This window comes from Channa argus, chromosome 22, assembly GCF_033026475.1.
Source record: "Channa argus isolate prfri chromosome 22, Channa argus male v1.0, whole genome shotgun sequence".
Lineage (NCBI taxonomy): Eukaryota > Metazoa > Chordata > Actinopteri > Anabantiformes > Channidae > Channa > Channa argus.
The window spans coordinates 12,485,096-12,504,331 of NC_090218.1; positions in this window are offsets into that span (position 1 = coordinate 12,485,096).

The window sequence follows — 19,236 nt, forward strand, 5'->3', positions numbered from 1 at the left end:
GTTTAAACTTTGAAAAGAAAATGATTAGACCATCCAAAGAAATATGCACAAGCTTTCTTTTCCCACTGCCGTGTAGGTAAACAGGCTTAGGGAAATGTTAATAAAGTAAACACTCGCTGTCTCATGTTACGAGTCATTGTTTACATTTTATTATGAGGTGACATCCACCATCCTCACTGAACCATGAGTGTCCTACCAACATTCACATGCTTCGCTTCATACAAAGTGGGTTTTTGGAAAAGCAGATGTGTTCAGTTTGGACATTTTGTCACTTGACACCGATGATCAAACATTTATGAGTTATGCTAATTTTAAAGAAATCATTTGAGTAGCTGCCTCAGCACACGTGCTGTTGCATATTAATAATAATGTTTATAATTGTTAGGAGTCACCATGATGGATGCTCAGTTATTACTCACACTGGAAAAAACTGATAATGTACGAGTAAGAGTGATGTCAGACTGCTCCTTTCATCCCCTCAGGATCGTCTCTTTGGGATTACAGCCATTTAGGGGTTTAAAACTTCTTTTCCCCGCAGAACAATTTATAGACTCAGTCTGTCAACAGCTCAGCACACCATCAAAACACATATGTGAATACTGTTTTTAATAAGACCTGATAGTTTCTAGAGACCACGATGACTGATTTATTTATGACTTCATACTGTCAACACTCATCAAACTAAACTGAGCGAATCTTCAACCAGAAAATGTTCCCTCAGCCTGACAGCCACTGTTGCCAACTGTTTTCAGTGGAAAGTGGCTAAAGGCACCTGAAAAAGTCACTAGATGATGTCACATGCTACGTTAGAGACATAATAATTACTGCATTTACTACAAAGTGGACGTGAAGTCATGGATGACGTGTAGGATTTTGTTTCCATATAGTCTGTTTTTTTTTTTTTTAACTTAACCCAACATAAGGTTTTAGTGTCTAACTCCAACACATGTTGACCCTGAACTTCTTTCCCTAACACAGTTTTTGTGTGTCGTATACATAGGAGTGTGTACCCATAAAGCCAATATGATCGTCAAAAAAAATCCAAAAAAGTGGCAAGTGTCATTATGAGATGATGGAAGACTTTGTCACTCACCAAGTTCCTACAACAAAACAGTTCACCATGGTAACAGTGTCAAAGTTAAAGTCAAATTTCATTTTGCTGCTTGATTTCACACAGATTTCTAACTGAAGAAGTGGATGTTGCCCACAGAAATGACTTTAGGCAACTGGTGATGCTAAAACTTGAAATTGTTGTTTGTTACTGAAAGCTTACGTTGGATATTGCAACTTATGTACAGTATTTGCATAAAGACATGTCTTTTATTCAATTTATAAGGAACCAGCATCTGGAAGACACGGTTGTCGCATTCTTCTGTTATGTGACACTGTTATCATAATTTAGTGTTTTTTAACCTGAGTCCTTCATTTTTTTCTTGAGTGTGATGTTTACAGATTTGCATTAGATTTTTCTTAGGAAAACTAGGTTTTGTGTATGGAAGCCCAGCCAGAAAACAAATACTGAAACAATGTTCAAACAATTTTTTATATTATCAAATACCCTCAAGGTTGTCGAAATGATAAGTGAGTGTTTGATAAAGTTATTAAATTTTAAACTTAATTCATATTTAGGTGTAACTCATAAATACATTTTTGCCTAAAATTGCAGATATGTAACAACAACTACAGTATTTTATAGTTGTATTTTGTTCAACCCTAATTCAAAAAAGTTCAAAAGGGGCGATGTGTAAAATGTAAGTAAGAACAGTGACTTGTAATATTTTTAGAATATTTTAATCTTCCTCTTTGCTGTGTGACTCCAACAGCTTCTGCTGTTGCTTTAGCATTTTTCTGGGACCAGTTTCTTTCATTTTTTCGGCCACAGGTCAATAAATCAGCGCAATCCAAGACATGACTCAGCCCCAGAGGCTCATTGGAAACATAACTGTCCCAATGTTTTTAGACCCTTTGGCGTGTGCAGCGGACAGGAAGAGACTGGACAACCACTGTTCCCATCAAACTCAATACACCCAAATAATTACAGACTGATTTCAGCTTTAAGGGGCTTCACCAAACTCATCTCCTCTGTCTCAGGCTGCAGATTGTTCCTCTATAGCATCAGAAAGATCAGACCTCTCCGAATATACAACCCAACTCGTGATGTTTAGCAGTCTTGGTGTTTGTGTGAAGTGGTCTTAATCTTCCTGGGGTGAATGAAAGGGCAGCATGGAAAAAGGAACTCATAAACCCTATTTCATGAGAATCAGGTCTGGGATTTCCCTTTCAGACATGTACCCAACATAATCTGTGTGAGATGCGTGAAGAAATATTATGTGTAACTGGGCAATAAATGAGTTCTTCTGTGTCCCTATTTGCCAGCTTTCGTGGACCTTGCAGGAAATGGACGTCATCAACACACCCACTCACTCACGGTGAGTCCTCTGCAGTATTACCTCCATTATTCCCAAAGGATCTCGGTTGGAGATAACCCAGACTTGGCACCAGGGAGCTGGCTGGGTAAAATGTGAGTAATGTCAAGGCCAACAGACTTGGACATTTGCGTTCCCACATACACTCACCCCAGAGAAAGTCTGGAAAATGTTCAAAGGTTCAAAGCTCTCACTCTCATCTACAGAGTGTTCAACTCAGCAGCACCTTCCTACCTGAACTATCCTCATTCAGCTCTGCAGAGCTTCCCGCCCAATGTGCTCTGCCAACGAACAGCGTCAGGTGATCATTTCACTACACAAAAGATGCCAAGCAACGGTCTTCAGCTCAGTGATGCCACAATACTGGAACAAGCTGCCAAACTCTGCACGACCTCACCAAGCTCACTCCCATTATCCACAAACCTTCTGCAACTTCTTATGTACTTAAATCTTAAAAAATAATCCTACCTGCTCTTTCTTGCACTTGCATCTCATGAAATGAAAACACTTCTTCTCATAGCAGTAATTAATGTTTTCTCCCTGACTTTTTTGCCACCTTGTAACTCACAGTCCCTTTGGTCTAAAGCATCTAATGACTAAATGTAAATGTACTGGTCCCTTTACTGGTGCTTCCTTCCCACCACACACACACTTAGTTTACTTGTGTGTTAACTTGTCAGCCTCCTATCTCGACATGTGTCGTCTCAGTTTCATACACGTGTGATTTTTGCCCAGTCATTCTAATCTGGAGAACAGAGGTTTCAGCTCACATAGAACAAGGCCGTGATTGTTGGGATACTTGCTCAGCAGCAGCTTCATTTTTCACTCCTTGTTCCTATAATGTTCATTTTTTCCTTCAGGACTCAAGCTATTCAGTGGAATTAAGTAAAATCGTCTCATCTTATGGCTCATTTCCACTTTTTTGTTGTGAAGTCAAACATCATTTATCAAACGTAATCTTTGGACAGCTGGAGAATTGGACAGCCAGTGCCGTGAGGAAAAACCATCCCTCATACAATCATCTGGATGAAGAAATGCCACCTTCTGCAAATTGATGACTGAGCAGTTTTTTTTTTTCACTGCAGAGGATTAAAAGATTGAGAAATTGTTGTATGGATGAGATGCATGGAAGGTTATCACTGCCAGGATAGAATCAAATAAAAACAAATGCTGTACATATTAGAAATTAAAATGATCCAGGTATAAAAAAACTTCAGAAATGTTCTAATAAATACAGGTTTAATTAGGTTTTTACTAAATATTATTTGCAGTGCACACATAACAAACTTTTTGAACCGTAACCAGAATCAATGTTTTAAATCATACATTCGCATTTAATTAACTTTTTTCTGAAGTAATGATGAAAAATGATTTTATATCACAGAAGTAAAGATAATTGGCTTCTGCTGTTGCTTTGGCATTTTTCTGGCTCCTGTTTCATTTTTTTCTGCCACAGGTCAATAAATCAGCATTGGCCAAGACGTGACTCGGCCCCAGAGGCTCATTGGAAACATAACTGTCCCAGTGAGCTCTGACTGAGTTTCGTCATGCAGCTCACAGACCCAGAACATGTAGGTGTGTGTAACAGCATGTCCCTAGTTCAAGTCCAGCCAATGACAGTAAAACTGCCCCCACTTCCCAAAACAGCAGCGGTGCTTCAGCATCAGGGTTTGCTGATTTATTCCTGTGGAGCTTTCCAGTAAACATTTCAATGGATTCACAGGAGAACGGAAGAGGAAGTGGACAAGAAGATCTGTACATGTACTAGAGTACACGTATCATGTTTGTCGCAATGTTTCCCATAAATATGAGGAAATGTCTGTCCAGTCATGGACAGACAACACCGCCCAATACAAGAAAAGACTTTGTCCACTCTATCTGCTGAGAAGACTTAGACCCTTTGGAGTTGGACAGGAAGAAACTGGACAATCACTGTTCCCATCAAACTCAGTACCCCCAAATAATTCCAGACGGATTTAAGCTTTAAGGGGCTTCACCAACCTCATCTCCTCTGTCTCAGGCTGCAGATTGTTCCTCTACAACATCAGAAAGATCAGACCTCTCTGAATATACAACTCAACTCGTGATGTTTAGCAACTAAATATATTTATTTTCTTTGTTTTATATTATATCTTTATCTCTGACTTAGTGCGCCATGAATTTTCACTTGCTCTGAAACATTAACGTTTTAAGTTGACAGAAACATCATTATTTTACACACGCAGAATTTTGTTTTATTATTTTTCTTTGCTTAGAGCTAAAAATGACAACATTAACATCCCCTGTGTTTTTTCACAGTTCGAGTCAGGAGCTAAAATAAGTTGCCTCATTGTCACTTCACTGGCTGTAATTCAGTGGCAGGAATAAAAACTGCTGACTGATGGTTCGTCCAGGATACGACTCTAAATGCACGTTTTAACTCTGCATAGCCAGACAGAGCAGGCTGGATGCCACAAATGCAGAAAAAAAACACAAAGGAGAGACTAAACATAACAACAGCGTGGGCCAAAAATGGCCTTTGAAAATCTGGGAAATGACTTTGAGATCAGAAAATGTGCCTGGTTGGATTTTTTTTGTCACATATTCATAACGTTTCTCCACTGGGAGAGTTTCTTTCCCATGAGCCTCTGCAGCGGACTCTCAGATCGAGCTGCTTTATAATTTGTGTCAGAAAAAAAAAAGTAAGTAATCTGATCCCTGAAAATGTGAAAACAGCAGCAGCAAATTGTTGGAGCTACACAACAAACAGGAGGATAAAAAGTTCAGTTTTGTGTTTATTTTTCCTGCAAAGCTTCACATAATTTGTAAGCAACTATGTTGCCTACAACTGCAGTAAGCAGATGTTTTGAGATTAAACATCTTGAGAAAATATATATAAATATATTTCTGCAGTATGATGTCTGGATAGTTCATTTAAACAGATCATTATCACTCTACATCTATGCCTCAAACAAGCCAATAATAAAATTATTAGAGACTTTATCTTATTATGTTAAGTTATTATGTTCATTCTAATTTAATTTGTAACACATACAAACGCTGCTCCTTATTGGTCACTTTGGCTGCTGGTATGTTAAAACAGCAGCAGCTGTTAAAACAGCCTGCGGCACAAAAAACAGTCTGTCGCTCCTCGTTTAGTATCACAGTCCTTTACTGGCTTATGTTGTCACTGATTGATGCCAATCAAAATAGTCGGTCGTCTGTCAAAATGTCATTTTAATTCGTTTGTTTAATGAAGGAATGTGTCAGGAAAGGGAAATTCTTTAATTGCACATTTAGTTTTCCAGACGACCCTTTTATTTTTTTAATTTACATTTATTGTAAAAACTTGTGTTTTTTCCTTTTGTATTTGTTTTATTCAGCTTCCTTTTGCAACATACTCTTATTTTGAAATGTCATGATTACAAAGGAAACATCCTTTGGAGGTTGCCCCCCTATGTGTCAAGCCCCCATTGGATGGTTATTCCTTACTCTGCTCTTTTACAAATCAGCTGTAGTGAACTCGACATGCTCTCATACTGTTTAGACTCGGTCAAAAGAACCAGAAAAATGTGTGCTGATGATAAATGTGAGTGCTGAACAAGGAATGTAGACGAACCCTGTGGAAGGCTTCCGATGAGGAGATTTGGGGAGAAAGGAGCTGAGAGTAGAGTGAGTAGAACCTAAACAGGTCCAGCTTGTAACTGACCTGATTAAACTGAGCTGGTAAACGAATGCTCTGGCTGCTTGTCCAGTATCCACGGTAACACTATTAAGGGAAGAAGAAAAGAAAAAGGAAGGAGAGGAACAACACAGTGGATTAGTCACCACTGTATGACATTAACTGTGCGTTTTGTCCCGTAGTTGTTTTTGTCCTTCTCTGTCCCCCTCTCTCTGTCCCTTTCTGCAGGTGTCCCCGGCTTTGAAGCTGTGTGTTTTCCAGTGTGCAGCTACTGGTCCTACCAACCTGCCCGATGTTTAGTTGTTGCTCTTTTCTCTCTTCACTTTCCACTCACCCCAACCGGTCAAGGCAGATGGTCGTCCACCCTGAGCCTGGTTCTGCTGGAGGTTTCTTCCGTTAAAGGGAGTTTTTCCTCTCCACTGTTGCTCCAGCGGGAATTGTTGAGTTTTATATATCTGTGCCTTTATTATGTAAAGTGCCTTCAGATTACTTTGTTGTCAGTTGACAGTATATAGATAAAGTTGAATAAGGCAGTAAGAGGAGAAAGTTAGTTGTGAAATACTGATTGAAATCATGTTTGTAACTAAAGTTGATCAATAAAAAAAAAAATGTATTATTACAGATGATTCCATGGAAATTGGATGTTTGTCTTAAGATCAAAAAATGGAGTAAATCATTTGTGTTTCAATGATGAAATCGAGGGTGTATTTGTGTGTACATAAGTTAGAGATTAAGGAAGTAAAACCTACTGGTAAGTAGTGGAACAACTGAGGAAAGAAAAAAAGAAGTACCCTAAAACAGAGGCAACAACTGGGAATCATAAACCTCTGATCAGAACCTCAGGTCCAGGACTGGTAGCCAATTAAGATCAGGTAAAGTAAATGTTACCTAATGTAGCAAAAAAGATATATAGACACTAGTTTGCTGGTTAAGAGAGAAACATCAGTTGCTGGGTGAAAATCAATTGTCAACGAGCCTCATTCTTCCAAGTACATGTACTTCTTTATTTTCCACTTCTTGTATTTAAGTTGTGGCTCTGCAGCCGCTAGGATCAGAATTCACCCGTGTTTTAACATCTCACCTGTCTGGTGTCGGCTTCTCCCCGCCGGTAAAATGAAACATGGAGGGGAGCAACAATGGAAGTTTCAGGTATGGGAGATGCTTCCATTTATAGTTTCTAATAGGAATTTCTGCTTTGACCTTTGACCTCCCAGCAGAGCACCGCTTGCGGACTTGATCCCACACTGCAGAGGGACTAGTTCAGGGTTCATGTTCAGCCTGAGTAGCACCAGCTGGAGTCACAGATTGCTGCTCAGGTGCCCTGGAACCAGCTGAGTAGACTGAGAGCATGCGGAGCGACATTAAAATACCAGCCGTCAGCACCATGACCCTGGATTATTAACTGCCAGGCTAAAAATATCAGCCCGTCTCTTTACATTTCAGCTGTACATTCCTGAAATTACATCTGTGCCCTCTGACAGGAGAGCGCCCCACTTCAATCTATCAGATTGAAAATGCAGATGCAAAGTCAAAGAGCAGCCCAGTGTCCACTCACATATCTGTGTCCCATTCATATGTTGTAATTCAGAAAGACCAGTTGTAACTGAGTAAATGTACGAGCTACATTTTCTATCCTACGCTGCAACAGGTCGAGATAATGACAGAAAGTTACAGTGATCTCTAATTACTAAACTGCTTGGGAGCAACTGAAGGAAGCTTCGAGCTGTTGAGGCTTTGAGTTGTTAATACAGTGTCTGCAATAAAAACTAAAATCTATATAAAGATATTTTATGGTATTTTCCTGTCGTTAAATGAATCGTGACATTGACAGGCGGGTTGGTGCAGCATCCGCAGTAATGTGGATATTATACCGAACCGTTGTTTCTGGCAAAGCTCAAGTTCCAACCCTCACCTATGACCCAAACCTCCTGACTGAAATAATACAATCCCAAGTCAAACTCCCAAACTGAGCTTCCTGCAAAGAACGGCTGGAAAGTTCCTGCAAAGTTGAGGTTGTTCAGGCATTTAATAAGAAGGTCTCCTGGTGCCCACCAGAGGAGCAGGCAAACTTTGCTGGGGAGAGGGATGTCTAACTGCGACAGGACTCACGCTAAGCGGAAGATAATGGATGAATGAATCTCCTGTGTGGAGCAGATGTTCTGGTCAATGTTGAGACCTGATTGTGCAGATGTAGTTTCGAGGTCATGAGAGGAAACAGAATTAATTTAACCAGGTTACCGTTGATTTTGTCCAGTAGATGATTATTTAAAGCCCCAGTTAACATGATTTGTTACTTGTGATTTTTCTACTGTTGCTGAGTGAGAATCACATTTTCACGAGTCATAAAAAACAGTCGTCCACGTGCTTTTGTTTACAAGCGGAAGTTGTTGTTGAATGAAACGGTACAATTAGCAAATGTGACTCTGTTCCCGTTGTTCACACACAGATTAACAGGTTATCTGATCATTTTGTTAACACGAGAGATGTTGGATCTCTTGGGTCTTGTAAAATCCTTTTAAGCTTGAACAGGTCCACAACAGTTCATCTACCTATAGATGTGCTGTTTTTACACATCATATATGTATTATGATTTATCATATAAATCACTGATGATAAAGAGATTTTTACTGTTTAAAAGGTTTGTGTTGCAACAGTAAGTGGGTCTGAATACATTTATTTTCAATTTAACAAATTGATTTTAATTTCCACCTTCCTCTGTCGTCGTCTGCTGCTCTGATGACTTTCAGCACAAAAACAAATCCTCAGTCCATCATCAGTAGCTCTATGATGACGGAGCAGCACACACACCATGTTCCACGTTTGTGTCAGTGAGATCACACAATTCAGAAAACATATAAAACATAAATGAACGTCTCATTTTAAAGTAATTCACCCACAATAAAGTCTCCACCCTTAATGTCAGAACAGGGCTCAGAGTAACACACAGGCTCCGTTTTGCTGAATATTCTTCAAACTTCATTTTCACCTGTTCCCATCGCTCTCACGTGGTCTGAATATAAAGCACAAATTACACAAACGATTCACCGTCCGACATGGATGGATGCACTTTTATTTTGTCACTTTTGTCCTGCATTTTGGCACCATCTTTGAATTCTTCATAGAAGTGTGCTCCCTCACTTCCTCCCACTCACGTTCTTTTAATTCTCTCTGTCCACAAAGCCAACGAGAAATGTGCTGTTCATGGTTTCTGGTGTTGATATTTGTGGTGTAGTCCACAACCACCAGAGCTTGAAGTTATTGCAGATGAAGAAGTTCAGTTTCTCTGATCCATGCAAGTGGAAAAACACACAATGTGCTGCTTTTATCTCTTTTAACTCCTTTAACTAACTTTAAGCTGAGCCCAAACGTTCAGGGTCATGAATCTCAAAGTCAATGGTTTTACTGTGAATGCAGAGGAAAATCCTCTTCTGCTTTGACAGTTTTGGGGACTGCAGAGACACTTCGTCCACCCTGTTCATTCAGAGTTTGCACAGAGTGAGACATCTTACATAATGTAGACAATCTCTGACACACAGTGGAGTTATGTTGAAGCCTGTTTCTCCACTAACGTGCAGACAGCAAACACACTGACAACATGAATTATGTGTCACAAATAATTAACATTTTAAAAATATTGTTGAGAAGTTAGTTTAAGTTTCTGCGTGTTCTATAAATAAAAACCCAGGTGATTTTTATTGTATTTATTTAGTCATATACTACTTTGGTGTTGTAGCTGAGGTTGTGCTGAAGAAAAAGATACCAAGCACTTGGGGGAGGGGGGCATTTTTTTTATAGTAATAAAAGAAGACAAAGTGGAAACTCGTAAAACAAAGGTAATTCAGGGTTAAGAAGCCTGATCTCTAAACGTGGAAAGCTTTTCTAAAACATGATGTATGTTACTGTATTTTGATCATGAATTGTAAGTTCACACATAACTCACAGGGGTTTGGTAAAATGTTCCCAAACAGAGTATTATTTTCTCTGAAATGTCCAGTCTTGCAGAACAACGTCCAGCTTGTCTGACTACAGGGTTATTAAACTGTTTTATGGTTGTATTTGGAGGAAGATTGTGATCTGGACTAATAGAGAAACTTCAGTCCCTGTGTGTTTATTAACCTTTAAATAAAACTCTCTAATCTTAACCAAAGGGCTTTTATTGGCTAAACGTATCCACACACAAGTCAATGGAGTCAAACTCGGATCTGTGGTGCAACAGTCCTGCACATTGGACACCCACCATCAGCCCGTCCTCGTCCATCCTGCTGCATCCAGTGCCTCGTGTTTCCCACACAAATGTGACCCTGGTTGTGGTTTAGGAGACAGTGCTGCATGTAAATAGGTGACCTGGACAAATGTCTCCATATGGGGACAGTAGTGAAGTGTCTGGATGAAAGCAGAGATGGTCACATGGAGCGATGCCTCCTCGTGTTTATAACAAGTTAAAGTGAAACTGAAACTAACACAAACAGAACCACAGGGGAAAAAAACATGAGCCATGCGTCCAAAGTGAGTCCAGGGCAAAGGAGAAATCTGATCTGCAGCATGTAAACACGGAGCAACAGCAGTGATGTTACAGAGACATTTAGTCTGTGTGAGGAGCTTTTATTCCAGAGGGTGGACACTTTATTGTGTATTTAATGTAAATATCTTTTCTTCAGTGGCATTTTCAGAATCAGATGATTCAATTGTCCGTCTCTTTGTATTGTCTGAGATGACTTTGTTGTAAATTGGTGCCTTTTTTAATAAAGTTGAATTGAATTCAATTGAATTGTAGTTTGAATATTATCCTCAGACTCGGAGTCAAAGCACAAATGTCTCCTTCAATTTGTCCTTTTTTTCTCTCTGCAGAGAGACAAGGACTTTCTGAGTTTGCTCGTCAGCAATTTGTGTCTGTGGCCGAGACCCAACAATGAGACGGAGAGAGAGACAGAGAGGAAGACTGCAGAGTCTTTAATTCAGTCTGAACATTTACATTTGAGACTTTTCCTTAAAAGGAAATCCTGAATCAATGCAGTCTCTTTTTTTAAACCATCATCTCACGTAAGTTAGCAGCAGCGTTGGGATGTAACTAAGTACATTTACACAAGTACTGTGATAAAGTACATGTTTTCATTTAATGCAACTTTTTACTTCCATTCCACTTTGTGAAGTACATGTCCTGTGCTGCAAAGTCCATCTGTCTCTAAATTTGGTGATTTTAAATAAATATAACTAGGAGATGAGGTTTCAGAGAGTGAGGAGGAAGGAGGTTAAACAACAGGACTGAAAACTCAACCCATCATTTCACAGTTGTGTTTATGACTTAGGGTAAAAATCAAAACGTGATTTTTTTTCACATCTGTATCGTGGTTACGCTTGTTTCCATGTTGACAAAGATCCTCTATGTCAGACGCAACACACTCTCCTGAGGGTTGAAGAACTTTTCTAACCAGTAGCAAACGTGTAAATTAACCTACAGTTCACATGGGTTTGTGCCGTCCGGAAATTTGACGTTTGGAAACATCAAAGATCTTGTCGTCCACAGACATCAGAGGGGGGATAAACGCAGCTTTCTGGCCACTTGGTTTTTTTTGTTGCCTCCAGGGAAATTTCACCACCCAAGTCCGACCTCCTCCTTCCTTTGCTTCTCAGCTGAGATTCAAATGATTTATGCCGCTGGAGTTTCTTTCTGCTTTTCACTGCATAATCCACTGACAGGTTGAATCTCCTACAAATGTCTCTTTCTGCTCCTTTAAAATGAAACTTAACCAGAAATCACTTCTAAAAAGTTAGATTTTATGAACATTTTACAAATTGTGGTGATTGAGCTTAAACTAAAGATGGAGATTAAAAAGTGTAGACGGAGAGAAAAAGGAGGAGGACTCACTGATGAAAAATGGACACTGCTGTAAAGTTCCCAAATGTCTCCGATTAAAAATAGTCTGCAGTGTGTGTGTGTGTGTGTGTGTGTGTGTGTGTGTGTGTGTGTGTGTGTGTGTGTGTGTGTCTCCTAAGTGAAAAAAATTGATTTCAGACTGTGATTTATGATCTTCCGTCTCCAGCTGGATCACATCTTCTTCATTATCATCTTGGTCACCCTCCGCCTCTTCGTCCTGACCCCAACCTGCTGCTCACCATCCTCATCTTCATCAGTAAATCTGCCGTGTTCTCCTCTGAATCAGCCAGTTACATAACGTGACAACTGCTCAGTATACAAAAGAATAAAAATCCAATTTGTTTCTGCAGAAGTTTATGCACATTTTTATGTTTTTAAGCAGAGTTATACTTTCGCCTGTTACATTTTGTCGATTCTAACGTTGTTGACATTTAGCAAAAAGGCAAATTTGAATAAACTCAATAAATCTGTTTTACCATCATCAGAAATCTGATGGCTACTTTAAGAATATTCCACATAAATCATAGCAGTTAAATCATAAAAAGCAGTAGAACACCAGACGGTGTGTTGTCCTCTCAGAAGAAAACTCCCTCTCCTCCTCTTCCTCCCTCCTTCGTCCTCCTCCATCCATCAGCGGTGAAACTCCCACCGGCTGTACGAGCGGCTGCTGCTTTCCACCATAACTCAGCTCCAGCTGGAGCGGAGGAGGACAAACTGCACCCGGGAGGAAATCGAACAAATAACTTTTTAAAATTAGAGTTTACTTAAATGCACAAGCTCAAAATGTTACAGTCATTTACTACATGGAGGCAGAGGTGTCCTGACTGTGGACAGCAGATAGGAGGAGCAAAATTCTGTAATAATAATAATTCATGTTTACATTAGTAAATAATAATCATGTCTATGCATTAACATGCACATCTGGCCTTAATCATTTAAATTCACAGTCCTGCAAAACCCTGTCCCTCACAAACTGTTTCTATACAGTTTAACTTTTACTGTGATTGATGTCAGCACCAAAATATCTGATCTAACACAACAGCATCCATTTAGTGTTTGCTATGGTCCCATTTAGACTCTTGGTTAAGTTACTTTGGTTAAAAAATAATAATAATAATAATACGGTTGACTATAGGTACAGCGTGTTTATTAATCATTAAACAAAACTACAATCGTTCCTTAATGTATCTGTATCAGAATGTTCTTTGAAAAAATCCTGGACTTGCGTAGATATGTGACAAACATTTAAGGCTGAGATTTTACCTTTAAACAATGTTTTGAGGTTTCTTCCAGCTCTGGTTTCACTTTGGCTGTCGACACTGATCATTATTCATTTGTATTTGCTGGTAAATTAATTGTTGTGCTTTAACATTTTACTTAAAGTCACAATACACAATAAATGTTATTTAGATTAGATATTGACACTGTGTAAATTGTCTTAGGTTGGTTGATGTTAGTTTTTTGTTTGCTCGTGGTTTTCTACATTTCAAAGGTTTGCTGTGTCCCGTTTTATTTAACTGAACATTTCTGGCAACTCTTTGAATTTAAGAACCCGTTAAATTGTCGCAGTGCAGCTAAGAAGCTTAAAGATCAACGGCTTTCGGGGACAAACCGAACGTTTACCGCAGGTTGAGTTGGCACGAGTTTTTCTGCTGGATGCTCTTCCTGCCATAACCCTCCCAACTTTTTTATCTCTGCTCAGAAAAGAAAGCAGGGCTGCCCTTCGTGTCTGGGTGAGGCCAGACCTGGTGTGGTGGGATTCAAGCTTGCAGCCTTCTGCATCCCAATCCAATGCTCTACCACTGACCCACCAAACCCCCTTAAGCTAAGAAGCTTAACATGGTACAAACCACCATGTTAGATGTGAGTTGACTCTTGACTTAAGGATTCTGACAATAACAACTAGAAATTTGAATCAGTAAGCAGATAAAACGTACAAACACACTTGTGTCTCCAGTTTAGCTGCAGCTAAAGATTCACTGCATGATGCACTTCTCACTCACTGCTTCAGCAACGGATCTGCTGCTAATCCCACTGCACCACCCACTGCAGATCCCACTGCACCACCCACTGCAGATCCCACTGCACCACCCACTGCAGATCCCACTGCACCACCCACTGCAGATCCCACTGGACTGAACAGAAGTCCGACTTGTGCACCTAATTGTGCCCCCCCCCCAAAAAAAACCCTCCACTCACTGCAGCATCAAGGACAACTGGGTTGTACAACTGCTTATGTCTGTGGATGTGGACAAATGTGGATTTTCTCTCTGAACACATTGGCTGTGGCTTGTATGGTTTCCGTTGATGTCTTGGAACATCTTGCAGCCACCTCCATTTCTCTGAACCATGGCATCGATCTATGCAGCAGCCCTCTGACTAGATAGGGATCCTGGCTTTTGTTGTTAAAAACATGGTACCATCCGTAGCACTGGCCAATGAAGCCATATAGAGCTGGATGGAGAGTCCAGCTGCATTCAGCTCATCTCCATGAGTGAAACCGGCCGTAGTGTAATATGCTGCATTCGGTCCAAACATCCTCTGAGGGTTCCTCACTGTGTCCTATCCTTTTTGTGTGAATCTGTTTGGCTGGAGAACAACCAGGATCTCGTGAGCACCAGGAGCAGCAATCTGGGATTTAGCAATCTCAGTTTTCACCTCCTCTTGAGATTTCCTGGTGTCAAACAAACCCAGAGTATCCATGACAGCAGTCTCTGACCGTCAAAGATTGCTGTCTCCCTTTGACAGCATGTCGTCCCTGTGGATGGAGACAGCCAAGAGTCAAACACCGCTCTCCCCAGGATCGTGCGTCCTGTCTTTTCCAACTCCAGTTTTCCCGACAAGCACCTGAGGTTTGGTTCCTCTGCCTCTGTTGGACAATTTCAAAAGGACATTACAGAAATTCATTTCCCAGGTAAATCATCTGCACATACTGTAAATTGATAAACTTAATTTAATTCAGTAATTCAAAAAATTTTAATTTGTTTTAGCTGCACACTAAAGATCAAATGTGTTGTATCAAATATATTAAATAACACAGAACAGCAAGCAGCATTTGTATCAGATGACCCAGATTAAAGGTGAGCAAAAGTATTGGAACAGTATTGGAATAGTTTTGAAGGACAGTAAAGTAAATAAAACCTATTCTTTGATTGGCAATAACTGTACCGAGCCTGCAACTCATCAAACTACTGGTTTCTTCTTTTGATTTGCTTTAACTAAATGCTTTAACTAGTGCTGCTTTAACTAGCACTGAAAAGTTTCCCTGGGGGCCCGACTGGGGCCAGAAGAGCAGGACACACCTTCAAAAAAGACTGACAGATGTTCACCAACAGTGAAAGTGCGTCTTATTTTTCGTTCTTTACAGCGAAAGTTGCTCTGTTTATTGAAACACCATATCTGTTTTGATAGAAGATTGCAGAAGAATTTCTGTTCTCATGGGATTTGCTTAACTGCAGTGGATTGATGAGGTGATTTTTCTCACCAGCAACTCGTAGCAACTAATTTTTCTTTACCGTAATACAGTCTTGTTGTAAGCGAATAAAACATGAGACTATTTTATTGTAATTGTCGCCTTTGTTTTACGTTCTTTACTGAGCCATGACCCAGTCAGTGCGGTGCAGCCTGGAGGTTTGCCCGGACTCGTGGTGCAGCAGTAGCCCACTTGGAAACAATGTCTCGTGGTGATGTACAAAGTGTAAATGAAGATCCATGGCTGCACTTTTTTTCACCAATGGAAGTTCTCCAAGAGGAGCTGTCTTCAAACACGTGGGAAACTCTGAGGTCACGACCCGTTTTTACTGGATGTTCCAGTAAAACAGTTATAAGATCAACAAACACACAGTCCCAGATCAATTCCAATGGAGTATTTGCAGAGCTACTACAATGAGTCACGAGCATTTATCTAGCACGGTTCTTAAATGTCACAACACAACGCAGCTTAGTGACTAAGATGTTAAATAATGAGAAAAATCAAAGTTGAGTCTAAAAAGTCACTTTTTTCTCTGCTATTTATTATAGAAAAGTACCTTGATCAGCTTCTGCTTCTGTAGCTCACTATCACACACTTGAAAGAACTCACCCTCAGTCCTCACGAAACGAAATGAGTACGAGCGGCTGTAAATGTACTTACGACGCAGAGCGACGCACGTGGCCATGTTTGCTTTACAAACCGCTGATGTGTAAAGTTTGTATGTTGTTGGTGTCCCACTGTTTATTATGGTTATTTCTGTCTCAGCTTTATATTCACCTGCTTCACGTTCTCTCCCTTTAAAAATGACCTGACACAGCTCAGATTAAATATCATGCTGAAGGGCAACTAACAGCTGCACAGACGACTGCGGCCAAATCCACTGGTCAATGTTTCAGCCACGGAGCAACAGCTGATTTACAGTAAACAGTGAACCCACCTGTCCTCCGTCTTCAACCCTCACCTCTACAGGCCGTTTGTCTCTGGCCTTTCATGCGACCCGATAGCGCCACTGTGTAAGGATTCAGGTAGATGTTAAAATGTCCCCTCTTCTGGTGACAGGCAACAAAATTGCAGATACTGTTTCTTACCATGGAGCCAAAATGGCGGCCAGATTCATTTTGTACAGTAAGCACTGGAAAAGACAGGATTAGAAATGCACAAACACTGAGGTTAAATAAAAAATAAGATGTTAGAGTTAATAAAAAAGTCACCTTAAAATTCAGTACCTGCTTAATGTCACTTGTTTCTTTGGTGACTGCAATGATCTTCAGTGGGATTTGAAACAGCTCATCATGATATTTTAATATTCGAAGAGGATTGTGTTTGTGTGTCAGAATCTGTTGCGGGAAGTGAATCTACTTTTCTGTTCAGTTCCCACCTAAAGAATAGAAATATTCATGTGTTAAATCTGTTGAAACTAAAATCTTTTCAGGGGTTTAACCAAGGTCAGTTTTACAGCTTTGATGGAAAAAGGCGAATCACTGTAGGTCATCTGAGTGTTCATATAAAGTTGGGAAGTTGCTGTCTATCAAATAGTATTATTTGTTACACACACACAAAAAAAAGAGCCTTTGTCAGAGCCATCAAATATAAACTAACATATAACTTTATACAATTGAACTGAAAACTGTTAAGGATATTACAGAATAAAATGATAGAATCCGTTGACTGAATTGAAGAAATAGGAAACTGTTTCAGCTCCAGACCACTGTGTTGTAGGAAACCTCAGCCTAATGACCTTAAAGGGCAACAACAACATGGAGACAGGACAGTGTTCTCAGTCCTCGGGAGACCAAAAGCTAAACTAAGACAGGAAAAATGGACAAAAAAGCAGGAAAAGTTCAGTGGAAAACATCTCAAGTGGGGGACAGAAATACAAAAGTGAACCAGATAAAGGAGAATAAACAGTAGATGCACTGGAAACCTGCAGGGATCCACAGTGAGACGGTTCATTCAGTAAAGTGAATCTGGCCAAGAAAAAACTGTTCTATAGAAGTTACGGCCACAACTACAACTTCTTTGTTCTGCACCTCTGTACATCAGTGTCAGTTCATAAATCAGTACGTTGTAGATTTAATCCCACTGTTTAACGTGACCTGCAAGCAGCTCTGCAAACATCTGTGATTTAATGTTGCACATGGTGCATTTTGAGAGCAGAGAAAGAAACAGATTTTTGTCCTGCAGGATTTCCTGTGCTAATTAACACCCTAAGGTGTGTAGATAAACTCCAGCCTGTAAAACTAGAAATGCACAACCTGGATCACAGACTCACACTCAGCAGAAAGACATTTAGCTTTAAACGTTAATGAAGTCGCTAAACTTAATGCAGAGAATCAGAGGACTTCACTGTGGAGCTGCTGTGAGCAGTGGGTTACTGCCAACATAAGGTTTGTCCAGTGTCTTTAGGCAACACAATGAACCCTAAGTGTCTCCTGAGGGCTTCTGAGGTTCTTGTATATTTCCTAACTCAGGCAGTTTACGTCAGGAAAAAGAAAACGATAAGACCTTAATTCAGGAACCAAATGTTGTAAAATGTTTCAGCAGTATTTGTTCGTCTACACAAAGTCTCAGCTTCAGTTTCTGGTTTCACAAACTGCTGAGCAACAATCTCAGTGATGAGCGGCAGAGAAGAAACCGACAGGCTGAAGGAGACGTTTGTGGTTTGTCTCCGGAGAATCTGAGAAAACCATTGAGGCTGTGATTTGACATTAAGTGATGGACGGCAGCCACGGAGGATTACAGCAGCCGATTCAAACCAACTGTGGGACTGAGACACTCGATGGAAATGTGTGTGTGTCTGTGGTTCATCGTGCTGCTTTTTCCTATTTGGAAACATTCACAGCCAAACACTAAAGCACTTTAATATCTGTCTTCATCTGTTAAACGTCTCGAGTCCACCACTGTGTGTGTAGAGGTTCAGTTTCTTGCTCAAAGACACTTTAACATGTGACAGGAGTCAGGAATCAAATCAACAACCCTGTGATTGTTGGACAACTGCTCTACCTCCTGAACCCCGTTGTGCAACTTAAGCTTGTGCCATCGTGAGACCGTGAAATCCGTCCTCCTGTCCCGGCTCTAAAATAGCTGTGCTTCACTCATCACACCACTACGCTCAGCACAGCAGATAGTCGTAGTTATCAGTGGCACAGCTGTGATGAGGTTCAAAGTTCTCACAGTCCTGCTGATTTTCAGTACGACGGCACAACCTCTTGTGTGATGTTGTAATAATTCTGTCTTTTCGGCTTAGTTTGATTCAGCTAGCAACCGACAGTCAGGGTAATTAATGGTTAGTAGAACAGCTGTGACGTTTAAATGTCCACTCAAATTCTATAAACCACAATAAAGAAGAAGCTAACAAAGTGACTAATGAAGCAGAAATTGTTTCTCTTCTCTGATTGGTCAGTGGGGTGAACTTCACTCAAAAACACTTTTAGATGTGAACATTTCTGTGCGTCTGTGTCGCAGCACCTCTCAACATCAGGAGCATATTTCTATTAAAAACATGTGAAAAATGCTGCATCATCTTGTAGTGGAAATGATTTTAGGCAAGTACTTTAGTGTCTGAGCAGTGAGTTTGATGACTTTCAGAGCTATGGGACGACCTTCACCATGAAGGAAAGATCAAATAAGGGAAATGGGACGTATCCTGGCACAAAGCTCCATTCTCATCTCTTCTCACTTATTGTATGTAGCTGCAGAAAACCACTGAGGAATCTGCTTTCATCAGAGAAAAGGAGCAAGTCCACGAAAAACCCGAACCAAGTGATGACGTTTCAAATTCTCATCATCTTCCCATGATTAA